This window comes from Lissotriton helveticus, chromosome 9, assembly GCF_964261635.1.
Source record: "Lissotriton helveticus chromosome 9, aLisHel1.1, whole genome shotgun sequence".
Classification (NCBI taxonomy): Eukaryota; Metazoa; Chordata; class Amphibia; order Caudata; family Salamandridae; genus Lissotriton; species Lissotriton helveticus.
This window is the reverse complement of record NC_136070.1, coordinates 481842310-481865661: the sequence shown is the minus strand read 5'-3', so window position 1 is coordinate 481865661 and position 23352 is coordinate 481842310. Positions and strand designations below refer to the sequence as shown.

The 23352-nt window shown below is 40.9% G+C and overlaps 1 protein-coding gene across 2 annotated transcripts in view; it reads right to left on the bottom strand.

Moving 5' to 3' along the window:
- The window catches only part of LOC144781452 (coiled-coil domain-containing protein 170-like), a 782697-nt gene that overhangs the window by 269939 nt on the left and 489406 nt on the right, over positions 1-23352 (bottom strand). The gene's annotated exons all lie outside the window — the stretch shown is intronic.

Sequence of the window (23352 nt, the reverse complement as noted above, 5' to 3'; positions counted from 1 at the left end):
TGACTTCAATAATGTAAAGTCAACAATGGGGTCGTCTTGTATAATGTGATTATTTTGCACTTAACTTTTCAAATTACTTTGACAGCAGTTGTTGAGATTGAGACTTCCTAAATGCAGAGAGACCTCTCGGAAGGGTATCGGTTTTGAACACCAATACCCTTATAAGAGGTCTCCCTGCCGATGAAGTCGGTTCCAGGATATGTGGCTGACTTGATGACTTTTAACTGACAATATTCAACGTAGGAATATGGTTGCTATCAGAAGAAAGGACATACTTTGATTTTAGGTTTACCAATGATTTATCTTGATGCGACTTTCAATTACCTAAGGCTTTCGAATTACTGCTCTTTGCCCTGATGAAGTCCAAGGCGTATAGCCACATGGACGAAACACATGTTGGCATGGCTTGTGCTTTAAAGTCATTCTGTTGAAGAAGATGGATACCATTGAAAGATATCTTGACAACTTGGAATAAACAAGAAAAATACACAAAGGACTGATATTTGGACTTTATTTGCTGCTACCACATGTAGGCTAATTGCTCGGGCTACCAATTGTTTACTTGGTATTCGAAATAGGTTCCCCCTTCTGATCTGAACAAAAAAAGAACTAACCCCATTGAACAAAAGGCATGATGTGGCTACTCTCAATCACCGGGAACCCAACAATTCTAAACTCCCAAATCACTGTTGTCCACCCAAATGGAGGGAAATTCCACTAACCAGGGAGTGAAACTTATTACCTCTAAAATATAGTCAACGGAACTCCAGTGTTGGTCCTCCAAGCCAGGTTGATGGCATAGCTTTACGATAAGCACTGACTTTCTAAATGTTTCTCATTTAGCTTCAATGTGAGTACATTTATCCTAGGTGGATAATATCATGGGGACCTGGTATGATCCAGCTCGAACCAACCAAATTTGGACACTAAGGGGTCCATTAGGATGGCTGGTGGATTGCCCCCGCCAGGCTGGCGGTAGCCACCGCCAGCCTGGCGGGGGCAATCCGCCCGCCATCCTTCCCAGTATTCCCCCCCCACCATATTAGAGTGACGGGGGGACCACGGCAGAGCAAAACACCACCCGCATTGTGGCCGGGGCGGAAAATGATTAATATGGTGGCGGTGTCAAGCAGACACCTTCAGCCATATTATGATAGGCATTTTGGCGAGCCTTTCCGTGGCAGCAATGCCGCCACAGAAAGGCAGGCGGTCTTCACTCTGGTGGCCCCCTGTGGGCCCCCAGAGTGAAGGCCCAAGGGGGGTGACACACGGGGGGGTACCTGTGGTACCCCCCTGCATTTGCATAATCAAAGCGGCAGGCACCGCGCGGTGCCTGCCGCTTTGTTTATGTAAATGATGCAAAGCATTTTTAGTATTGTGGCGGGCGGAGCAGAGAGCTCCGCCCGCCACAATACTATAAATACAGGATGTGCCCGCCACTGTGGCGGGCACATCCTAATGGTGCGTGCGGGACCCCCGCCCTTAGGGCGGGCGGTCCCGATTTCCGATAGGATCCTAGTGAGCCCCTAAGTGCCTTATTGTGAGTTTGGCGGTTCGTGAACGGCTGTTTCAGTGGTCCACCTTCCGAGAGCTTGGCAGTCTGACCGCCGGATAAGGCAATGAGTAGAGTGCTATTGGAAAGTCCACAGCTGAACCTCCAATACTGCCAGCACACCGCAGACTCCTGAGGTCACGGTCAGAGAAAAGCAGCAGCCATAGGATAGTAGGGTGGAGTTTCGCCTCTATCCATATTACGAGTTGGCTTCCTGACGAGCTAACCGCGGTGATGGGACCGCCAGCTTCAAGTACCCGGAAACAAAGGAATTGAGGTGGATATTCACCCCTTTGCTGTTCTTTCCATCAGAGTTCAACATAGATCCCTTTCTTCAGGTCCCCCCTTCACAGCAGCATCTTCACCCCAAGGATTACAACCTTGTTTGCAGCGATATACCAGTGAGCCGTTTTTGCACCATATACCCATTGCCTGGACTGCCCACATGTGGGTCATCTCCAGCAATGGGTTGGTGGTATTTTTCCACATCTATCATGCATATGTGTGCATTTAACACATATGCAGTTGAAATGTTCACACAGGCATCAATACATGTGTAAAACTAATCACCATTGCCGCAAGATCTCCAAAGCCACCCCGTCGGCACTGTGGTAAATCCCATAATTTGGCGTTCTTAAGACTGCCAGCGATGTGGTCTTCTGGCAACTGCGAACGTGGCGTTCGGGCGGTCAGATGACCAAACTCGTTACCAAGCCCTATTGTCCTAGCAGTCAGCTGTGTGCTGATGATGACAGAGGTTCCACCGTGAGCATTCCAATAGCAATCCGCCCATCTTGTAATATGGCGGTCAGACTGCCAAACTAACGACGGTTGGACCGTGACCACGGGTACGGCGGTACACGGACTGCCAAACTCGTAATAAGGCCCTAAGTAGATGAGTGGTAAAAGATTCAAACATTTACCTCTTTATCAGTGCAAGCAATATTATTTTCAGGTTCGGATGAAGCGGTGCAGGAGATGGTATTCATGTGTAAGGACATAATACACGTGAGACATTATGTTTGCATATCAAAATACTATCAAATTACGAACAACAATTTTAATATTTTATCAAACATTTATGTAGAATCAGTATAAGAATAACAGTGTCGGAACTAAACTCAGAAAATACACAGAATGAAAGGACTGCCCATTTGTCAAGCTGTGTTGTGAACATCCATTGTAAATTGCCACAGGAATGAGCAATGCACGCTTAGGCCCTGATTACGAATTTACAATTAATCGGGGGTGGTAACGTTGTGAGCTGTCTACTGAATCCAGAAGATCACTCCATTATGAGTTTTTTCGGGGTCCCATGGAATTTGAACTAATGGGTGGCATTTTTCCACACCCAATATTTTTCACATGAGGTTTTATAGCATCCAAATTTATCAGCCGGAAGAATGGACTGAAAAAACGTGGATGCATGGCAACACTGCATCAACAGGAAATTACATAGAACAATAGGAAATGTGTCATTTTCATGTGCCAAAACATCAACCACTGCACAGGACAGCATACTGGCTTCTTGACCTTCATTTCGTAGCAACCACACAGATGAGAAACTATTTTTGAACCATCATCTGTAAAAGATCTCCAGGCAGACATTTTGTGTGGGGCTTATTTACAAGCCCCTTGCACCACTGGTGCGTCCCTTTTTGTGATGCACCAGTGGTGCAATCTGTTGCCCCATATTTACAAGGACACATACAGCCACCCAGCGTGGCTTTTCGTGTCCTTGTAAATATGACCCCTTTACATGCAACACTTTGCGTGGAAGGGGTGTGCCATGGGTGTTGCTGTGGGTATTCCCATGTGGTGGGCAGTCAAAATATGGAATTTAAAATATCGACCTACATTAATATCGAGTTTTTAATATCATAGGGACAGAATATCGAAGTCAAGAATATCGTTGACCAGAATATCGACTCCAAGGTAAGTAATATCTTTTTTTAAATATCAAAGTAAGAAATATCGAAGTAAGTAATATCGTAAGCAAAAATATTGTTGTTAATAATATTTAATTTTTTTTAGTGTTATGAATTTTAGTATGTATTTCATATGTATGTTAAACATTTTTTTAATGTCATATTATACATTTTAAAATAAATGTTAAGAAATTAGTAATATTGTTAAAATAATTTTGCGTTTGAGTATCAGAGCGGGTTGTGGGTTTATAGGGGAATAGGGTGGGAAGTTATTTAATTATAATTAATTAATATGTTTTAATTAATTGGTATTGATGATTAATTAATTGTTAATTATTAGTTGGTAATTAATTTGTATTAATTAGTTAATTATATTAATTAGAATTAATTTATTAATAATTATTATGTATTGTTATTGTTAATTAATTTATTGTTGATTAATAATTAATTGATGATTAATTTTAATTAGGTGATTAATTGATAAATTAATTATGTGATTTTTTTATATGTAGTGGGTTGTGGGTTTATAGGGGAATAGGAAAGGATATAATTAAATTAAATTCATTAATGTAATTGTTTTTATTTATTGGTATTTATCAATATTTAATTGTTAATTACTTATTAATTGGTAATTAAATGTTATTAATTAGTTAATTATATTATTTTAGAATGTGTTTATTAATAAAGATTATTTATTGTTATTGTTAATTACTTTATTGCTAATTAATTATTAATGTGTGATTAATTATTAATTGGTAATTATGTTTAATTAGTTAGTTAATTTATAATTATATTAATATATTATTAATTGTTAATAATTGATAGTTACATTAATTGTGTTTTTTGTATGTGAAATTATTTGTGTTTTTGTATGTGTAGTGTGTTGTGTGTAGTGTGGGATGTAATGTATTGTGTTTTAAATACATATTAATTTTAATTTATTGGTATTTAATAATACATTGTTTGTAAATTAATTATTAATATGGTATTTTTTTTAAATAAAAAAATATGTAATTGATAAGTATGTTAAGTTTACCCCTAAGCTATCCAGCGCTTTCCCTATTGTTGCACTCTCTGGAGTGGGAATACAAATGTTTACCCCTACGCTTTCCAGAGCTTTCTCTACTGTTGCACTCTCTGGAGTGGGAATAGTCATTTTTACCCCTATGCTATCCAACGCTTTACCTACTGTTGCACTCTCTGGAGTTCGAATAGTAATTTTTACCCCTACGCTATCCAACGCTTTCCCTACTGTTGCACTCACTTGAGTGGGAATAGTAATTTTTACCCCTACGCTATCCAACGCTTTCCCTACTGTTGCAATATGTGGAGTAAGTATATATATTAATTTATATGTAGATGTTCAATTAAGTTTTAAAATTATATTTATTAGTTATTATTTTTTAAATGTTTTAATGTTTATATCTATAATTTTGTAAATTTTATAACATTTTTACTTATTTTTACATTATTATTAAAACATTAAAAAAATGATATTTTTAACATCGATATTTTTTACAATATTTTTTTTCGATATTTTTGTACTTACCTTTGTGTAGATAGGACTTCGATATTTTTGACGTTAATATTTCTGTGTCGATATTTTTGTAGGTAGATTTTCTGTCTTGCAATATTCCCATGCAACACTCATGATTTCTGCCACATTTCTCGATTTACGAGAAATTTTAGACTTGGAAATCAGTCAGAATGCTTCGCCTCCCCAGGGGAGGCATAGGGAGGAGCAACAAGGAGAAATGTTTTAATTTCTCCTCGTTTATTTCCTCTTTGAATGCTTGCTGCATTCTGCAGCACACATAGGAAGAGGAAATCCCCTCTTGTGATTAATTTTGTGCAGGAAGGTGTCCCACAAGGTGCAAGGGTGCCTGCGCCAGTACAGGGGAGAGCAAAGGGACCCGTCATATCTTAGTAGATATGACCTAGCCCTTTGCTTCGGAATAAACGCAGCATTCCACAGCCAAAAGGCTTCCAGCACTGCACTGCATTAATACCTTGTAAATAAAAGCCCATTGGGCTTTTTTAATCCACTTCCGTTTAACTGAACAGAGTGCTGTCCATCTTTTCACACCTGTCTAATCAACATCATGGCTCCTTAGTGTCTGATAAAATGTAAATTTATGGAACCTGAAGTGCAAGTACAGGCAGAGGATGTGGGGAAATAAGAGGCTAGACTTATGGGATATTTGGTGACCATGACCAGTAGCGACAGCAGATCAAAAATCTGGCAACAAATAACACAGGAGGGTAATGGTGTACCATCATACGTCCAAACAGTTAATGAATAGAAAAAAGGTTCCATGACATGAAGCGTCATGTTCAAGTGCTTATATCTAAGCACAGAAGTGAGAACCTTGCAACTGGTGGATGACCAACACTAGAGTCATAATCCATCATTTTCCAACTCCCAAAATGGGGTTAGTATATTGGCCCTTTTGTGATTTTGAAAATTGCAAGGTTTTCGACTGAAGAAGAGCTTTGTTCATGTGTCCCTTAAACTTCAAGGATGGTGAAAAAGGGCATTTCTCATAACTAATTTAGTTGCGAAGGAGGGTGGCTCCCTTCTTTTTGTGGCCAGTCAAAATAACAAAATAATGGAAGGGGTTTAACTTGAGGGTGAGGAGTATTAGCTTGGCCAGTGATTCCACAGAAGTTTAAGAAAGCATTTTGGAAGGGTAAAAACGATTGCAAGGTGGCTGACACCCTTCAAGTAAGTGTGAGTTGAGACACATGTCAATGCCACGTGCATATTCAACAGAAAATCAAGTAATGTGCCCATGAATGCGGAATGTCTTGTATCCACTCCTGAGAACTGCCATCCAGCAGTCTATAAGGATTTTCCTGAAGCTGGGTCTATTTAAGGAAGCTTCTGGCACCTGCTCACCTAATGTTTGGACTATCCCACTTTGAAGATTAGACCGGTTTTGTCTGACCCCGTTTATCGGTCAAAAGGTAGACAAAAGCTACTGAGCGACACCAGTGGTCATTGGAGTTGTTTGCCTCTGGGGGTCCAGGAGACTATCCTACTGTGGCTCTGGCAAACTGTGCCAAGTACATCCCTTCCAAGCTTGACTCACAAGGTAGCGAGGCAAAGCATTCAAAGGCCTCTGAGAGAGGATGTTTGTGAGGGAAGGACTCAGAGCTCAACAATCAACCAAGGAACACAATAATGCATTATTCATCCCAGTGTCTGTCTTAAAAAATGAGAAGTACAATAGTGTCAATAGAAACAAAATAATGCACACTAATAAGAGTTCAGTACAGGATTAAATATTTCTGACTCATGTTTCCTGCTAGGAGTCCCACCATCTTCAGTACCCTATTAATGGTTCCCATCAGTGGGATGGGATAAGAGGCAACAACAGGCACAGGTTCAAGCTCACAGAGCATTTAACAGTATCCCATAGGTCACTTCATGCGGTCTTTGGAAAAAAGAGTTCTTGATGGCAACTTTATATCTCTTAAGGCATGCTGGTCTTTACCGTTCAAGAATCAATGTCAGTCTAATGTTTCCATGCCCCATGTTACAAGAGATAAAGCAGTAACAGTTCCAGCCAGTGTGCTTGACATGTATGTGCCATTTGCCTGCTTTGAAGTGGTGCAAGGCAACAGGTAGTGGCCTCACTCCTCTCTGGAGCAGCTGGGATGATCATCACAGCAGGACTAGTCAAAGGGTGCATGGTGGAGGGCAGGCTTTCTGATAAAGCGATGGCATAGATCTTCTCTGGATACGTCACAGACCGAGTATCAGCACCACCAGTCCATCGAGATACACTTAAAGGGTGCTAGTCAACAATTGGTTAGCTTTATTGAGACTTACTGGCCTCATGGACAGTCTGTTCTCCTGCAGGGCCAGGCATTAGCCTTCCCCCTCTGAGCAGGCAGGATTCTAGATGCGAGGCAGACTCAGGGCCTGATTCACAAAAGTAAACGTACACGTTTGTGTAAGTGTATGCTTTTTCAGTATTCACAAAACTGCATTTTAATAGTAAGTTTATGAGTGCGTAGACTCTGCAGTTGGGGTGAAGAACTCCGCACATAAAAATATAGGCCGGTCCTATCATTATATTTGCAGGGTCCCCACCCCAACTGTGGAGTCTTCGCACTCGTACACTCACTTTTAAAATACGGTTTTGTGAATACTGTAAAAGCAAAAACATACAAAAATGTGTATGTTTACCTTTGTGAATCAGGACCTCAGTTTCTACATCAAACTGAGCAGATTTCAGGTGATGCACCCTCACCTTTACCAGGACTGTCAAGCACATACCAGCCTTGTACTCACAGCAGCACTTCGAGAGCTCTGTGGAGCACTCCTTTCCTTGGTCAGTGAAAGCTATCTGAAACTGGAACAAAGTGGCCTAGTTTATATACTGATTCTGGAACCAGTGTGAGTTGGTGCCCTTTCAAATGCCATTTTATTACTACAGCTCTGACACAGGCTATGATTGAGGTGATAACTCTCAAAGCAGGTAGTGATGTTGCTGTCTCCAAGTAAGAGTTTCCAAAACACTGACACAATGAAATGTGAAAACTCCACACCTGGCTATTGTAAGCCTTTCTGAAGGAGGCTGGGAAGAAATACAGCAGTATACATGTCTGAAACTCAGTATACGGATGGCAACGGACTGTCCCACAGGGTTCCTATGAATCAAGGATTCCCTTTCAAAATGGTAGGGAGCCGGTATGAATTTTGATGGCCTCCACTTGTCACCCAGGGTTAAAAATTTGAGATCCAGTGTGGTGAAGTCCGGCCCAAGCCCTGAAGAAATTGACGTAAAGAAGAGTGGCAATGAAACATGTTGGTGCATTTTAAAGTGGTCTGAATCATGCGGTCTCGTTTCAAATCTGAGTAGGTTCACACAATGGAATAAAACAAAAACGTGTGAGTAATAACTCTTTAATTGGAGAAAAGTGGTTACTCTTTCTCACAGTACAGGGTCCTTTGTCTTTTGACACAAGACATTTATGTGCATACTTTATTCTACTCATTTATTCACCTCTTACATTTTACAATGGACACCTTTTCTTTCTATTCACGGATAAGAAAGTTACTGATGATGAGAAACGTGGGCAAACTGGTGAGTACCTACCAGCATCTCCCCTGTTGATGCTTACGTGAGGTACTTTCTTTCCTTCACATCCTTTTTTCTCCTTATACACCTTTCAAGGGATAGGGAATGGATGTAACTGGGTCAAACTGGTAATTATATGTTTGGAAAACATAACCTTTTTTATATGGGACATTTTGGACTGGACATGACTGGTAATTGATTGAAACCAGCGGTTGGGGGGAGACATTAGAAGAATAGCCTTCGATTTCCTAAGAAATCCTGTTTCGTAAAATGTTCAGGTTCTTTGTTGGATTGAACCTTTGAGTGGAGGTGTACTTGAGTGGTTTATTCACTTTGACGCTCCTTGTTGTGGAAGCCTTTCTGAAGCAACAATCAGGAAAAAAAACAAAGGCCAGGTTTCACCTAGAAACCTCTTTACACTTTACAGAATTTGAAAGCTCACTTCTTCTCTCTACCATCCACCATGAGTAATCAGAAACTCCTTTCTAAAAATGCATCATAGAATTTCTAATTGCAGCCCTGTCTACATCTTCCATCACTTCAGTGTCAGGTTCTGCACCCTTCTGCCACAGTAACACAGACAATACTTTTACACTTTCTGGGAAAACTGTATCCATACTACATTTTATGAGTTTCCAAATTGGACCAATGGTCCCAGCAATCAGACTCTCACTATACATGGAATCTTGCCACCAAACATGCGTTGCACATCCCCGTGAATACAAATGCTTGACACGTGAATGGAATGTCTGTGCAAAAATTTGGAGGTTACATGCATGTTACATTAGTCATGAATGGGGCGGAAGGTATCACTCCATCTCTAGAACAGAAAAAAAATGTCTGCTCAGGACTATCATTCCACAAAAATCAGTACACTGCCTCTTCTACTTCATGTCATTTGCCTAGGATATGGACAGTAGTTTCGGGTAAATAAAGTGACTGTGTTTGTTGAGCCCCTCCAGAAAACAGAACATGTTGTAGATCTTTGCTTTTTCTGGAAAAACATAGGACTCAGCAAACCTGTTAGCTGGGCTTGCTAGCTAGGCCAAAAATGGGAGGATACCAGTTTCACATGCAGTCAGATTACTCAAGCAAGGGTACTCACCTGTGTACTATGCAGGGAACATTCCTATCCCAACAGGATTGTGTCGATTTGGGTGTACTATACGGTATGGCTCTGTAGCCTTATAGCAAAAATTGTCTTGGTTGTAGTCAGGCTTGTTGGAACATATTTAATGTCAACCATGGGTAGCTATGGCTTTTGAGCAGCATGGCTTGAACAAAGGAACTTAGTGTAAATCATTTAACAGTACCAAACATTGAAGTAAGAAAGCCACAGAACACAAAAGAAACACAACACCAATTCATAAAACAGATTATATATTTATGAATTTTTATAGTCCTTGATAAGCAAAATTCACCAGATGATCCCGGTATCCAGATTTTCAAAGATTGTATCCGTTTTTAATTCAACCGCAAACAAGCAATAGTCAACAAAAAGATAGTAAACTTTTCAAAAGTTTGAAACAGTTAGTTCAGCTACTCTCGACCGGTGTAGGCAACCAAATTCTACACAGAGAAGGTCTAAGGGGGCAGTGGGGTAGATCTGGACAGTTACCTGGCCACTAGAGCATTTTCCAGTCCAGTTCCAGCCATTACAATACGACTGCCATAGACAATAATGGAATGGTCAACAAAAAGTTAGTAAACGTTTCAAAAGTTTGAAACAGTTAGTTCATCTACTCCTGACTGGTATAGGAAACCAAATTCAACATGGAGAAGGTCTAGGGGGGCAGTGGGGTAGATCTGGACAGTTACCTGGCCACTAGAGCATTTTCCAGTCCAGTTGCAGCCATTACTGCCATGAACAGAAATGGAGTAGTCCTGATGCTGGGGACACAGGATAAAAAGATGCTCAAAGATGCTACGGTTGCTATGCCTCGATGGGGGTGCCTTTGTGGTCATTTCTTAGTCCACAGGTGATGTTGGGTGACACAGAGGTCAGGCCCCACAAAGTCCTCTTCAAAACATTAGAAGGCCAGCTGCTGCTGGGCTACCATTTTCCGAGCACAGCGGTTGGAGCAAAATCCTTTAGCAGGGGCTAATGTCCCTTTAAAGCAACCAATTGGGACTTTGATGGCATTATGGGGTCTGGCCGACTTGGGAGCAACTTTTGGCTGTTGCCGATTGGCCTCATGGGGCACCCAGAGGCAATCAGCTGTGTGTTTGTGGAAGTGGCTCCTAATTTGCCTGTTCTTCAGCTCTTTTGTCCCTGGAGCTGATTTCAGGGGCTCAGTCAAATTATCCTTGGAGTCACTGCTTTTGCCTGGGCCTGAGGCTTGACTTTTCCCCACACCAGGAGCCACAGGGACAGTCCCAACTTCTCTAGCCCAAAAGTGCAGAAGGTGCAGTTCAGCTGATGGCGCAGCCTCACTTTGTGCAGTCCAGGGGAAGCAGGGTAGTCCTTCTTCTGTCCTTGTTCCAGTTCCAATGTGTTCTGAGTTTCAGGGTGCCAGGGGTGCCAAATTTATTCCAGGAAAGTGCCCCTAGGGGGGCCAAGCAGTCATTAGCCAATGGGCTACCAGGCCCCCTCCCTTCTGGTGATGGCTTTCTGGCAATGTATAGCACTTAGCAATCCCAGAGTGAACTATTCTGCTCATTTCCAAGATGTTGGCACTTTCCTTGGTTGTTAGAAGCTTGGTATACCACCCTAGAGGTGTGGATACATGCCCATGAGAAAACCAGTTTGGACACTGGTGTTCCCTCTCTGGCCCTGTCTTTAGTTCAGCCTGTCTACTTAAAGAAAGGGAAGGCCCTCGAGAATTTTATTGCCATGTGCCCACCAGAGGCAGCTTCGCCTTTGAAGCTCGCCTTTTGTGGCTTCTTTTAAGGGGGAAGGTGACACCGCTTCCTGCAGGGGACTTCTATTGTTTTCTAGCATGGGAGTCATTCACACAACTCCCCAGGTGTGCAGAATGCTGTCTGGGGGCCGGGGCTGATGCAAGGCCAACTGGGTCATAGAGTGGCATCTTTCTAAATGTTGCTTTACTTTAATAGTGACATTACATTGGAGTTAGGCATCAGGTCAGGTTTATTGGCATAATTAATTTGATACCTTATAAAACCCAATTAGATAGTCCCATTCAAAAGTTAGCCAGGCTGGGGTACGTGCCTGTAATGTAACCCTGTATCAACCATTTGGGCTACTAATGTTTCCACAGCAAAACAACAATTTGTAGGGGGTTGCTGCAAGATAATATATAAACATACATGTCCCACTTAATATTATACAGGTCCCTGACAATGGCACTGTCTGCCTTCCTTATGACTTACATATATTGGTAAGGGAAGTGGTGGCTTTGCCATTGGTTTGAACAGCAAAGTCAAGCAGGCAGTGTAAACTCTGCCCTTCCAGTCTGCAGTAGCAGGGTGGGAGCCATTTTGTACTTTGTTACAAAAAGGGTGGCACAATGAGTTCAACAGCCTTGGCTGGACACTCTGCCTTACATGCCCTTGTTACCCTAGGTACCATAGACTAAGGACTCATAAGTAAGTCAGTACTTGCCAACTGGGGATAGCCAATTCGGCATACACTTAGTAAGGGGTTAGAACCCTGGCACTGAGGTCTGGTTATTAGATCCAAAATAATCATGGTCTACCCTGATTGGGTGACAGTGACATAGGGTCAGGTGCTTGAGCCAGAAATGCTGGTGGGGTGCCTCAGGCATGGTTTCAGGACTCGACAAATGTAGCAGTAGGTGTCTGAAATGTTATGTGTCCTGAGTGATGGATTGTCCAGGACGACCACCATGTATCCCTTGCATGCCACAACCTGTAAGGTTCAGCGGCAAAAGGAGTGTCCATTTTCCATCTTCATTTATGATTAACCAGTACCCAATCTCCTTTGTCAAATACTGTCTCATGCGCATGGCGATGCTGATCTGCATACATTTTAATTTTCCTTTCATGAGTTACGTTGGTGTCTCAAACCTTGTCAGTGTTCATCGACCAGTCTGGGGTCCATGGAGGTAATTTCGTTCTGATAGCTCTTCCGAATAGCAAGGTGGCAGGTCTCTCACCAGTTGTGGAGTGAGGAGTTGATCGATAGGCCGCGGGTGTCTGACACCTGGCTTGGTTTAGATCAATCCCCTCTATGAACGCTCATTAAATAACCCTCTTGAGGGTGTCCATGAATCGTCAATACAGCATTGGCCTGGGCCAGAAGGCTGTTCTCCTTTGGTGTTTTACGTTGAGTCGGACAAGAAATTCTTTGATTTCTTTGCTGTTAAAGGGCGGACTGTTGTCAGATTTTAGAATTTCAGGGATGCCCCACGTTGCGAAGATGTAATCAAGCCATTCCATGGCTTTGTCATGTTTTGTTAAAAATAAGTCTTCCACCAAAGAAAATGGTGTCCATTTCCTAATGGTCCAAAAAAATCAACTGCAACCCTCTCCCAGGCATGGACAGCAAAGTCAAGCATTATCACTGGCTGGTGCGTCACCTTGGGGGAGAAGCAGTTCCAAATGTGGCACGCCTTCAGCTCTTTCTCAACGCGCTCATCTAGACAAGGGAACCACGCTCGCCCTCTTAGGGCTTTCTTAGTGGCCACAATACCACAATGTCCTTCATTGGCCTGTTTGATGACCCGCTGTCTTAGGATTTCTGGTATGATGATTTTTGAGCCTCACAATATTACGTCTTCTTGGATGACTGGTAACTCATCCTGTACATTTCTGAACTTTTCGAATTCAACATAAGCAGCAAGGGGCTTGGTATTTGTCCTCCAAGAGTGCACAGTAATGAGTTCTTTGATGATGCTCATGTGTTTGGCAGCATTGGTTTCAGCAATCATGTGTTACACAGACAGAGCCGCTGGTAGGCCGGATCTCACAAGAAAGTTGAGATATGCTTTAACTGTCTTTGAGGTTGAACTGTGGAAAGATAGTGGCACGTGAGAAAAGTAATCCAGCGGGTTTTGAGCTTTCCCCAGTTTGTGCACAATCTCACAGTCATATTCTTGTTGTCATATGCCCAACCTCTCGATGCGAGGATGCATCTTAGCCTTTTGGTTTCCAAAAATTGTAAACAGTGCTTGGGTATCAGTAATTACGGTGAAACGGTTTTCACACCCACTGCCTCCTACGTAAGACCTTCAAATGGATCTCCCTCGAACACAGAAAGACCGTCAATCACGCCTTGGTCACCAGCAGGCTCGACTACGGCAACGCATTCTATGCTGGAATAAACAAAAACCTCGCCCGCAAGCTACAGAACATCCAAAACGCCGCTGCAAGACTGGTCCACAACCTGAGAAAGCCACTGCCACATCTCCTGTAGTGTAGTTCCTATATTCCCAATAGGCTCTGCGCATTGGAATAATATATCCTATAGATTTGACGTAGGACTTATGTCTACTAGGTATCTATCGAATATAATAAAATTAATACTGAGTGCCAGATAGCTCAGAGGTCACTAGGAACTTTCTCGAATTCACAAGAAGGGATTAGTTTATGACAACCGCATAAACATGATAACTTTGTTTCCCCAAGATTAAACGTATCTTCAGAGTCGTGGAAACAATAGATAGATATTTTACTCAGTCAATCATGCATGATCGTTTCTACAGAGTTCCAGAGAAATAGAGAGACGAGCGTTTTCAATAAAAGGATTTATTGAACAGTCTTCTTTCTCATGCAAAAGAAATGAACTGTTACAATCGTAATGCAGGTTGAAAAGTATAATGCGTAGTGCGAGAAGAGTATTATAAAATAATCCTGTAAAAGCACTGTATGATTTCTAAGCCATAAAAATACATACATAAATAACAATGGCTAAAAGTACTCAATTGGTGTTTCTAAATATGCCTACGCCAATGTACCTACCCTAAGTCTAGTACGTGGGAGGAAGTAAAATAAGTGTGGTGTAGCATAGGTTTAATTTTCTTTGCCAAGAATCTATCCAAGATTTCACTTAGGGTCTAATCAGCTCCATACCTTAGTTTAGAATGAAGGGGGTCTGGTATCTCTGTCTCGGGACTCGATTTCCCATTTACCTTGAAGGTGCCTAGTTTGACGTAAAGGTGGACATAATAATGTCAGAAAAGAACCCCAAGGGAATGGCAGTTCTTTGTAAACTCCATGAGTTCTTGGACAAATCAATATTCAAGCAAGGGGATGTCCCTGACTGCTTAAGCCGATTTTCCAAGAAATCATTGTGACTTTTGGGTACGGGTGGAAGTAGCCATGCCTGTATTTGGACTGCATGGGCTATGTCTAAATATGGGTATGATTTCTATGCCTATATTAGGGCAATGTGAATTGTACCTATATAAGGGCATGAATCGGGAAAATTTCAATCGGATCCCAAAACGCCATACAACACCCACTCCACTTTATTATGTATGACATTACTAAGTTCTAAGCACATAAAACATATCTAAAGCATGATGTGTAAAAAAAAACACCCAAAATACAAAAAATGCATTCGAAATGGTTTGTACACAAAAATGAGCATTTGTGCTGTACGCATTTTAAAAGCAATGTTTTCATTCAAAGCATATAGTATGACATTGGAAATGCTATCCGAATGAATCATGAAATTACATTTATGAAATGGCTCGTAAATACAGAAGAAAAAAATTCGAGACCATTCCATGGCAGAATAAAATGTTTAGGTAGTGGACGAGGTCAAATGTTGTCTCTTGGAAGTTTTCACAGAATTCTTGTTCTTTATGAATAGTTCTACTTCAAGCAGATTACTTTGTGCCAACAAAAAAAAATTCAATTTTGGAAAAAGTCAAATCGTAAAAAAATAGAGTTCTAAAATTAGAAATTTTGTTTTGGAAAATGAAGGTCGAATACAGAGTCCATAGAACGCTGTGTGCTAATTTCAAAAGTCTGTCTAATTGTTTGGAGAAAACATCACATCTTCTAAACTGGTAAAGAATTCCTCTACCACAGTAGGTGAAAGTTGGACCACTTCATTAAGTAGACCTATTGCACAAAAATGTGAAGCATCGCCATAAGCGTCAGACGCATCAGCAATGTTCATAGGAGATAGAGATGGTACCTGTGTGCCTGTTGATCCACGTATCTCACCGACAGCAGTTTGCATCTGTGAGACCTCAATGAATGCTGTCATCAGGACTGGTAGCCGCTGGGGACAACACAATGCATGGGCCGTTATCGAACCAAGCAAAGTATCAACATCCATAGGCAGGACTGATGGGAGTGTCAGACAGATGTCTAGCATGCATTCTTCTCCACATAGCAGGCATCGTAGAACGGGTAAGATGCAACCTTGCCAGATTGGTCGGAATGATAGGAACCGCGTGGTATTCAGATCTCTCAAACGAGCCAAACCCAGAATCGGTATCATGCGCTCACGATACTTCATTGCCAGGAGAGTGTTCTCTAAGGTAATCTGGTTGTCGATGGTGACTTGACTTGCCATAGCGGAGCAGAAGGAACAAAAATAGTATTCCAGCTATGAGTCACAAAATGAGAGGCAGGCCGCCGAACACAGAGTGCACAAAGTTTGGAAATATGCCAAGGACTGCTTCAAAGGGTGCTAACTGTCCTGAAAAAACTGTCTTAAATACATGTGCAATACCACTGATATCAGACATGTTTAAGATACGACCTAACATTTATGCAAAATGTACAGGGCAGTTTGTGGATAAAAGGACATGTATCTCTGCAGAAGACATTGCAACTTGTAGTTCATACGTCTCTTTGTCGATGTCAGTGGCACAGTTTTTTGTAAAAGAATGGCTTTCATTCTGCTTAAAGTATTAATTCGTATAGAAGAGATGTCCAGTGAAGGCCATAACGGCGACTCCTCGTATGTCTTAGTTTTAGGAAACAATACTTGATACAACAAGTGACCCTGGCTGACACAGTTACAAGAGATCTATTCCTGGCAACATGCCACAGCAGCTGTGATCATTCAACATAATATAGCTTCCATTAGTAAGCTGCCTAAAAATTGGATCCATCAGTGCAGCTGGTGAACCTTGCAGGTGGCAGGATAAGTTGGTCGAAGAACCATCGCAGGCTCCGTGTAAGTTAATACCCTGACAGAAAAGTGTACCGCTTAGTGCGCTTTTGCAGTTTATACCACTAAGAAATACTTATTTTCCCCCACTCCAACTGTAGTGTAGTTCCTATATTCCCAATAGGCTCTGCGCATTGGAATAATATAAACAGCAGTGTAGACGTAGGACTGAGGTCATCTAGGTCTCTACTGACTATATTAGACTTAATTAGTTTTGCCAGCTAGCTCAGAGGTCACTAGAAACTTTCTCGAATAAACAAGGAGGAGTTTAACTTCCCTGGATAGACAAGAAGGGATTAGCTTCTGACAACCATAAAACATGACCACTTTGCTCCCTCAGAATAAGAGTGTATCTCTAGAGTCGTGTGAAAACAATAGACAGCTATTTCACTCAGTCAATCATGCGTACTTAGTTTCACCAGAGTGCAGAGAATAGAGAGACGGGCGTTTTCAATAAAAGGTGTTATTTATGGAGAAGTCTTCTTTCTCATGCAAGAGAAATGAATTGCCACAATTGCAATACTCATAGTAAAGTAAAGTGCGTACAGTAAAAGGAGTATTAAGAAATAATACTGTAAAAGCATTGATACGGTTTCTTAGCCATATGATACTTTAAAATGGATAAAATATATACATACATATATACATTGACTAACAAACTCAACTGGTGCTTCTAAATACGCCTACCCCGGTTTACCTGACCTAAGCCTAATACGTGGGAAGGAGTAAGTAAGTAGCAGTTTAAGTTAAGTTGGTTTTGCCAAGGATCTGAATCAAGAATTCTCTTTAAGGGTTTAGTCAGCTCCGTACCTGGGTAATAGAAAGCAGGAGGTCTGGTATCTCTTTCTCAGGACTCGATATCCCAGCAACCCGCAAGGGCGGCTGAAAACACCGGAGCTGGATTTCTCTGCTGGAGAAAAGACAGCGTCTCTCTCAGTCCGTCAAAAGGGAGGGGCGGCATCCGTGGGCTCTCGCATCAGCTGGGCTCTCGGGCAAGTAGATAGCCGGTCTGCTCCAAACCACCGTGTTTGCTTAAGGCAACGTTGGTATATTTATACCTGAAAGGTGCCGGGTTTGACGTAAGGTTGGACATAAGACGTCACCAAGAACTAACAGTTCTTTCTGACTCTAGGAGTTCTTGTGCAAATCAAAACAAGAGCTGGGGGATTTCCCGGGCTGCTGGTGGCTTGGTTTGTTTAAAGAACTCGTTGTACTCTCTAGGAGCCTGGGGAAGTAGCCTTGCTTAATTTGGACTGCATGGGCTACGACTAAATATGGATATGATTCTTATGCCTTTATAAGGATATTATTTATTATAACCACACAAGGGCATAAATCAGGAATATCGAATTTGGGTCCTAGATAGAATTACAACACCCACTCCACGATCTAATGTCCCTCATTACTGAAAACTAAGCAATAGTAAACATATAATGGTGCATGTGTTTTCAACCCACCCCAAAATACATAATTCGCATTTGAAATGGTATATGGTAAATACACGAAAATGAGTATTGGTACTGTACGCTTTTCAAGAAGTGGTATCATTCAAGCAAAAATGCATATATATATCAGCTGAATGAATTGCGAAAATTTACACAGAAGAGAAGGTCGAGACCATTCCATCACATAATAATACAAATTGCTGTACATGTGCTAGAGGCTGAGGTTAAATATTGTCTCTAGAGTTCCTAAAATAGAAGCTCTGTTCTCTAAGAATAGTTCTACTTTAAGCAGAGTACTTTGTGAAAAATAGTTCCAAATGTTTTCAGTAGCTTTTGTTTATCAAAGCTGAAGGCCGAATTCAGAGTTCAGGGAATGCTGTGTGCTTGTTGCTTAAACAGTTATTCTTTCTGTTCAGGGGAGAACATCATTTCAGACAGACTCGCAAAAAATTGGTCTACGACATCAGGTGAAAGTTCGACCAAGTTTGAAAATGCTGCAACAGTGCAGTCGTGAGAATGATTGCTATCATCGATGTCAGGATCAGCAATGCTCACTGAAGGTTGTACCTGTGTGATGCTGCTCTCATCTCGTACTCCACTGCCACATACTCGTAGTGGTGAAGTCTCAACGAATGCCGTCATCAGAATAGGTAGGCGCTGGGGACAACAGGATGCATGAGCCGTTACAGGACCTAGCAAGTTATCTGTATCCATTGGTACTGCTGATGGTAGTGTAAGACAGACGTCCAACACGCATTCTTCTCCGCATAGCATACATCGAAGCACAGGTAAGATGCAATTTTGCCAGATAGGTCTGAATGAAAGAAACCAGGTCATATTCAGATCTCTTAGCCGGGCTAATCCGAGGACTTTAGTTATGCAGTCCCGATAGCGTATAGCTAGGATTGTTTCTTCCATCGTTGCTGGAGTCTGGTCTGCGACTTGGCTTGCCATATCGGAGCAGAAGGATCAAAAATAAAATTCCTGCCACGAGTCCCAAAAGTAGAGGTAGGCCGCCAAAGACAGAATGGACAAAATTGGGAAAGATGCCCAGAACTGTTTCAAATGGTGTTACAGTCCCGAAAAAATTGTCTTAAATACATGTGCGATGCCATTGGTATCTGACATGTTTAGGATTTGGCTTAGCATTTCTATGAAATGCATGGGACAATTTGTTGATAAAAGGGTATGTATCTCTGCCGTTGTCCTTGCGACTTGCAGATCATACGTTTCCTTGGACGAGGTCAAAGGCACAGTTGTCTGTAAAAGAATAGACTTCATTCTGCTTAAAGTATCAATTCGAATAGAAGAGATATTCAAACGAGGCCATATTGCCCCCTCCATATCTGGAGTGCTGTTTGGATACAATACTTGCATACAGCAAGTGACCATGGAACTAACGCTGACGAGATAGGCTTTCCCTGGCACCATGCCACAACAGCTGTGGTCATTTATTAGAATATAACTCCCGTTAGAAAGTTGTTTATAGAATGGCTCTATCTGTGTTGCAGGAGTGCCGTGCAGGTGACATGAAAGGTTATTCAAAGACCCTTCGCAGGCTCCATGCAAGTTAATACCTTGACACAGAAGTGTACCGCTTAGTGATCTTTTACCATTTTTACCACTAAGAAATACATTCTTTTTCTTTTCACTGTAACATGTGTGTGTATAAGGTAAATTCCATGTTGACTTGATGTACCCTTTACCCAACCTTTCATAATGGCCTGCTGTCCTGTTTTCAGTTTCTATTTTTGGTAAATTCTGGTGGGGTTTTTTCAGTGTTTTCAATATCTTAAAAAACTGTTTTTATCAGTGGTTACATATTTTCACGCCACTAAAAACAACAGAAAAAGTGTTTTTCCGGTGTTTATGGAACGTTTTGCGTTTATCATTGCTTGCTTTCTGCACTGAAAGAACATGGTTTATAGACAGTGTACGTATAGTGTATATGAGGTCCAAAGAGATTTTAGCAAATTAATCTTATTGTAGTACACCATACAATACTTCTTCAGTGAGTCTTTGGTCTTGTGTGCTCGCGCTTTCCTTCCCATGTAAACTTCTGTGAAAAGGCCCTTTCATAGCCCCTTGGGCTGAGAACCGTCAGGTAAGGGGCACAGTTGGGATGACTCTTTCTTTGATGCCACATAAAGCACGAAATGATAAATATTTGCATTTTAGTTTCTGAGCATAAGAAGACAGTGCACCAGAGTGGACTAAAAAGTCAATAGCATCCCTCATTAACTCTGAAGATTGTAAAGATGCTTCCAGCATACCATCTAACAAGTGGCAAGGATCTCCTACAGGTAATCACTTCAGCTCGGGTATCAATTATGACAGGTCATCACACACATTTTTTATATACGTAGCTGAATCACTACAAATACAAACAATATCACTCCAATCTTTGTAAAACTTGGAAAGAACCTTTTTTGCAGAGCATAACAAGTGACAATGCGTTCCATGTTTTCCAAAAGTCTGGTGTCACGTTTTCACCACTATCCCAGATGTTCGGTGATATATATACTTGTCACTATACCTTGCATTTAATGTTTAAAGCCTGAGGTGTTGGCAATTCACCTACTATCAATACTGACCCACTAGAAACTATGGTCCGATGTATTAAGGGTTTTTACCCATTCTCTGTGGGCAAATGTGATGACACATATTAGGAAATATTTTTATGAAACTAGCCATTTTATCTATCAGCAAAAGAATCAAATGCAGCCAAAATATCAAATGTGAGTTTGATATGTCCTGATTCTCTACAGTTTATAAAATAATTAAACTAAACTTAAAACGTGAAACTAAATCCTGCATCTTTAGACCAAAGGCCATAAAACTGAAAAAAGTAAAAGGAAGAAGAATCAATATTTTAGTGGCAATCCTAAAGAACAAAACTCAAGCAGAATAATGTTAGCCAGTCTTTCTTACTGCTAGCTTGTATAACAAAGTTACATTTTATTGACCCCTTCAGTAAGAACAAAATGACTCTTTCACTTACTTTTTCCTTTCTTTGAATGGCATTTAGTTTGTGGTTGTGCAGGTGTTTTTTCAGTGTTTATATGTTTTCACCAGTGAGGGCTATGTTTCTTTCAGTGGGGTTTTATCAGTTATTATAGGTTTAAACCTAAAACCCCGCAGCCTACAATATACTCTTGGCAATATTTAAATTGGAAAGTTGTTATCGGAATTGTGATTATTCCGTGTATTATCCATTCAATGACAGGTCTTTCTGACATTGTCAATGGTAATCTCTCAAGTTTTTCAATGCTCAGAATCGTATAGTCTGCTCCTTTTTGTGCCAAACTGATTTGTTTATCAGTAAGGTTAAAGATAGAGAATAATGACGTTACGTTGATTAAACGCCATGGCACGTAGCCTGAATGCATACTTTGTAACGTCCAGCCAAGCTGTGCAATAGAACGTAATTGGGACTGACCATGTTGTAACATTAGTAAGTCTTGCTCTATTATATCAATAGCAGATGATACAATACTGTCCAGTGAATATATTCTGGAGGACAGAGTCATTAACCCATTGTCCACAACAGAAAGTGATTTTTCCAAATGAATACGATCAATTTCTCGTATTTTTTCTGCTGTCTCAATTTGCATTACTTTCCAAGCTTCGTTGTACGCAGCGTATGTACCGGACGCTATGAAACGTTTTTGACGCTGTTTGCGTGGTCCCAGTATGAAATCACGCAAGTCAGCACCGCCTTTAAGTAAAGTCAAGTGTTGCTTAATTTCAGCCAGTGTGGATTTTTGTAGCCATTGGAGGCATAGTTTCCCTACACTGTATGTTGTAACTATCCCTGGATGTTGTCTCTGGGAGTATCTTGGGTCTGGCCTGGTAATTTTGAACCCCTGTATTTTGTTCAGGAATCTATCTTGACAGTTATTTGTGTCTGTGGGCCAGATCAACCATTTTTCCAATCAGGATGTGTTCTGGTGTAAAATATGGGATACGTCTATCTCCATATCAGTAGTGCTATTACTATCAGGTATGGGCTTTGGAATAGACGGTTTGTTTAAGTCTTTAATTTTGGCTAGGCCAAGACAGGTAGTCTGTTGAATGGTGTCATTCAAGAATATTAATTGTTCTGGGATCATGCAGGCTCTAAACAATGCTTCTAAACCTTGGACCTGCCATTCTTTTGTACCCCAGATGGTTTTTGTTTCAATGTTGTTTTTCCAGAATTCAAAACCAAATGTAATCATTTTTTCATAAAATGTTTCAGAATAGATCAATTTAGTATTTGTCAGCATTGTTTTCATTCCTGTCTTATTTAACATTTTAAAATAAAACGTTTCTGCATCACTTGTGTTAAACCCTGAGAAATATGGGAATTTCTCATAATATGTTTTTGAACTGCCTTTTGGCGGAGTTGCACAATGTTCCCATTGGTTGTAATTAAAAACATTTCTAGGTTGAGCAGATTTATGCAAATAGTGATGACCAAAATGATTGTAGCAATACATTTCTTCATAATTTGATGAACCCTGTAAGTAATCATGTTCTGTAAATTGCTGACATTACTAAATCTGACATCATATTATTTATGTTTTCAAAGTCCCAATCATCAGAGAAAGTACTTGGTTTTACAAAATCACTTAATGAAACCTTGAACTGATGTGGATATTTCAAGAGCTCAATCGGGCCAAAAATGTCGAATTCAGTTCTGTCCCATGCTACCCCGCCGGGTATTGGATTGGCTGTGACGTTCACTGATGATAGTTCTCTTTTCTCGATGTGAGATGACTTGTGAGGCTTTAGGACCAAGTTGATGTTCTGACTTGCTGTGTCCATTGTACTGTATTTTCCTTCAATGAATTTTCCCAAACAAAGAACAATGATGAGCCAAAGCAGGAGGAAAAGTACACCTAACACAATCCAAAATTCAATCCATGGAGAAATCAGATAGGTTTCTTTGAGTTGATGAATGAGTTCAGTTACTTTGCCTTTGAAAGTTTTTGTTGCTGGCGTTTCTTCATGTTCGCTTGGATCTTCAGAAAAGTCATCGAAATTGATGAAGTAGCCAGATGCAGTTCTGTCAATTGTTGGAATTGCTTCCGGATTTTCATTTGCTTTTGGATTTTTCTTTGTTTCATTAGCATAGTCTGAGGCTACATCGTTGTAAACCATGGAACTGTTGCAATTTGGGTTTCAAGAGGCATAAGTTACATGGTTTTGTTGCATAGTCCTTTTTTATTCACTGCAGGTTTATCGAATGTGATTAGTCTCTCAGTTTGAACCTCTTGTATTGTAGCAAATTTTGATA